Genomic DNA, 4,277 nt, shown 5'->3' on the forward strand with positions numbered 1-4,277 from the left:
TTAGTGGTTTTCTGCTTCCAGACCCATTGCTTTCTGCTAGGTAATCAAGTAAGAAAGTCCTCCCACCCTCCCCAAAGAGGATTGGGTCTAATATTAAATCCAAAGTTTACTCTGATTTCAGAATCTTTGTTTTTCAAGGCAGAGTGGTTAGTTGAAAGAGTATTGACTTAGAAGTTAAAGTCGCGTTGGGTTCCAACACAGATTCTTTCCTTTAGTAGTCGTATGGTTTTGACCAACTCAATTAATTTCCCTGAGACTTAGTTTCTTTATTTGTCAAATGGGCATGATAATATTAACAGGACTTGTCTTACAGGATAATTGTGACGCTGGAGATCAACTATTATATGTGATTGGGTATTGTTTGTGTTACTTCAGCCTGTGAAAGGCCATGCTGTTACAGGCCCTGAAGATACCTGATATTATTCGGGGGGCTAATCTTTGAGTATACTGTCTTGCTGTTGTATTTGGAAGGGATGGGGGAAGTGAGAAGCCTGGTGAGAAGGACACACATTTTGGATTTAGGTAGGCCTGGATTTGGATCTGGGTTGTGGTAATTACCAGTTGTACAAACAAGCAGGTTGTTTAATCACTTTGAACTTCAACCTCTTCACTTGAAAAAACGAGTAATCATATCAATCTTGGCTTTTGAGACTTACCTGAAGTAGTATATGTAAGGCATGGCAACGATTTTAAAAATATTTGTTCTCTGTTAAGACATTGCTACAGAATGTCCCAAAGCTTATGATATGTGTCACTGTATTCGTATTTGTGCTCTTAGCATTTAGCATTAACTTCACATAGTGGGAACTAAAGCAATGTTTGCTGGACTGAATGGGCCCTTTAGTTGCCTAATACAAACACATTGCAACCAACATTGTTTTGTCTTGTTTTGAAAGAAACTGCTGTTTATTTCCTATCCACCTTATTTCTTTTCTGCATAAGAGCCTGGAGAAGGGCAGCTTAGGACCCCTCAGTGGTTGTTCCTACCCATTCAGTCACCTGAGCAGTGGGAGCTGCAGACCAGTCCACAGTGGTGGCTGAGGTCTCCCATCTTATGCAGGACCTGCTGGACAGGTGCACTGGTGCCTGCACCTTCAGACCCGTCTGCAACCTCAGGTGAAGTAGCCATGAACTTGGGAGCTGGAGCGGTCCATTCACCCTGACATTCCTCCTTGTGGCCTTCTCAGCACATCCTGCTCATTCTTTTCCATCTCTCCAGCCCCTCTGTAGAAGCAGAGATGAGGTGTGACCTCCCATAGGTGTGTACCCAGGATGGTACCACGTGCATGCAGAACTTACTGGGCAGCATCCATCTCCTCAGACCCACTGAGTGAGCTTCCTTCTTGTTGCAAGGATGTCAGTGTCCACAAGGCACAGAGGAGAATCTGTGTACAGAGCACAGTGGCTGGTGGGTTAACACACAACACCTCCATGAGAGGCTGGTTGTCAGCCCTGGGATCGGTGACCACCAGAAGAAGCAGCCCCTGGAAGCTGCCAGGGTTTGGTTAGTGAAGGTTCTGGGAGTGAAGTGGGCAGCAGGAGGAGTGGCTGACGTGGCAGCAGCAAACTTCAGCACAGCCCTCTGGCCTGTGTTCCTGAAGGATGTGACACTGGTCAGCTGGTTTTTAAACAAGATGGCACAAGCCATCTGCAGAAGCTTCTCCCAGGCCCCCGTCAGATCTAGAATGTAGACATCATCCCTTTTCCTTTAGTAGATGCACTGTTCCATTTGAAGTCACAGTTGGTGCCACCTAAGTGGGTTCCTGCTGCTTGGAATTTGAGGACATCCTCCCCCTTCATCTGTAGGACATCAAGGGCTCTGGACATTGTGAATGTTTCCCTTTAAGTTATTATGGAAACCCAGGACAGCACCATCTGGACCCCTCTCTGGGTAGTGCAGAGTGGCACACCCAAAGTTCCACTGCTAGTATACCTACTGTTCTGTGGCTGGAAGCCCTGCAAAATAAAATGTTAAGGGAATTTTATGCTGAGTAAAACCCCCAGGCTTAGGTACCAGTGTGCCTAAGACCTCAAATTTCTTTCTGGCTCTCAGTATGAAAGTCATGATTATTTCCCTTGCGTCATCCTCCGCATGTGGCTTTTCATCTTACATTCTGGCTTTACTCCAGGAGACGACATGCTGCCTTATGCCAGGGACCTAGTGAAAGGTCACACCCAGAATGGCCAGGCTGAGAGGAGCTCACTAAACAGTGTGGGTCCCTGACTGCATTCTTTGGTGCTCCACCTCAGTGGGGTAAAAGCAAGAGTGAAAAATTCCAAAGGGGCCTAAAATTTAGAGTTTGGTCTAATAGTATAACTAGAAGGGTTTTTTTTTTTTTTGGCTCTGAATTGCTGTAACCAGGAGTGAGTAAGTTTCTGTCATTTCCCCACCAAATGAAAAATGGAATTTATGATGAATGGTTGTTAAATAGAGTGATCTGGACTTATTCTTTCCAGCCTAGTGAGACCCATCCCAACCTTTTACAGACAGTTTCTTAATAGACAGTATGAGAAACCTCAGTGTCCTCTGGAGGTTTTTATAAATGGATGCCAGCCCAGCTTTTATTAAACTGGGTTTATATATGCTATCCTTGCCCATCTTGACATACCTCTTCCAGACTCCGCTTGAGCTAGGACAAAATGAGTTGCGGGTTCTCCTGCTGCTGATGCTGAGCTTGAGTGTTTTGTTGTTGTCGCTTCAACTTCATCATTTTTCATATTGTCCCTGAATTTGTTGAAGTTTCTCCCTTTCTCCACTTTTTTTCCATCCCTACATAGATTATGTCTAATGTGGTTGATGTTCACCTCAATCCAACTCAAAGTACTAAAGCAAACATCTATTGAGCACCTGATCAATACAAGGCATGGTGGTGCTGTTTTCTAAAGCTTCAACATGGAGTCTTGAGAGCTGAAGCATTCAACACTGTAGCCATTACCCACACGTGGCTATCGAAATTTAATTAATTAAAATTTAATGAAATTGAAATTGAACTAGCCATATTTCAAGTGCTCCACAGCCATATACGGGTAGTGGCTACTGTATTAGACAACTCAGATATAAAGCATTTCCATTCCTGTGGAAAGTTCTACTGGACAGTGCTGTTACAAAGATTACAACCATAGCCTCTGGAGTAAATTCATTTTTATAAGTCTCAGTTTCTTCATCTGTAAAATGGAACTAATAATAGCAGCTACCTAACAGGGTATTTGTGAGGCTTGAAATAAGACGAGGTATTTAGAGACTTAGCACACTGCCTGGCTGATAGAAGGCCTCTATGGGCGGACCTGGGGGAAAGGGAGGTTGCAGAATACACGATGTTCAAGTAGTGGCTGAATCCAGTGGCTGAAATAGGATAGAAAATAATTTCCCTTTTAGTTAAAAATCTGGAGGTAGACAATCCAGGATCGGTATGGCATGTTCCAATGGGCAGGATGAGGTGTGCATCTGCTGTCTGTTCAGGTTCCCAGAAGCTTCCTCCTGACATTTTCACTTGTGTTCTATTGGCCCGAATTTATCATCTGGCCACATCTAGCTGTAAAGGAAACTGGGAAATAATTTTTTTATCTGGGCAACTCTGTTTCCAGCTAAAATTTTTATTGATGATAGAAGAAGGGGAAAATGGATATCAGAAGAAACTAGCAGTTTCTAGTCTCTAGACTGAAGCCAGAGTACAGAAGTGTTTAATGCAGTCTAAGGAGTTTGTGCTTTATTGCTTGGGCTCTGTGGAGCTGTTGATATTCTCAGTGTAGGGGGTCAATAGAATTAGAGGCTGTTCATGGTAATGGACTCTGATGTGGTTCCTCATACCAGCAATATTCTCCCCAGCAATATTCAGAAACTTTCAAGAACAGTTACTTTCAATTAAAAAATTTCCCTCTTCATCTTCTAACATTCTTTCCTACTCTGCCTCCTTTTTAAGTAAGGGGAAAGGTAGCCTAAAGGGAGGAAATGTGAGCATGCAACCCTTCCACCCGGTAGTCTCCTTTAGACTTCCTCCAGGTTATCACTTCTTCCAGGCCCTCTCAAAAAGGGCTGAGAACCACAATGAAAGCCCATGCAAAGCAAGGAAGACCCAGGGCAGCCAAAAATAAATCAATAAATAACAGCAACAAAAAAAGGCTGAGAGTGGAAACTAGTTCTTCTTCCTAGAGGGTGGGGAGTACTGAATAGAGGGAGGTGGTGTCTTTTTGTTATCAAGACAGTGTATGCTCTCTCTGAGCACTTGTGTTTACCTCGGACACTGCACTATTGATCGTGTGCCCTGCTGCATTCTAAG

General features: G+C 43.7%; 1 pseudogene; it reads right to left on the minus strand.

The window, feature by feature from the left end:
* Window positions 1-960: 960 nt before the first annotated feature.
* Window positions 961-1,827, minus strand: LOC129656203 (40S ribosomal protein SA-like; annotated as a pseudogene).
* Between the last annotated feature and the right edge of the window lie 2,450 nt (window positions 1,828-4,277).

Source organism: Bubalus kerabau, chromosome 6, assembly GCF_029407905.1.
Source record: "Bubalus kerabau isolate K-KA32 ecotype Philippines breed swamp buffalo chromosome 6, PCC_UOA_SB_1v2, whole genome shotgun sequence".
NCBI classification, from domain to species: Eukaryota; Metazoa; Chordata; class Mammalia; order Artiodactyla; family Bovidae; genus Bubalus; species Bubalus kerabau.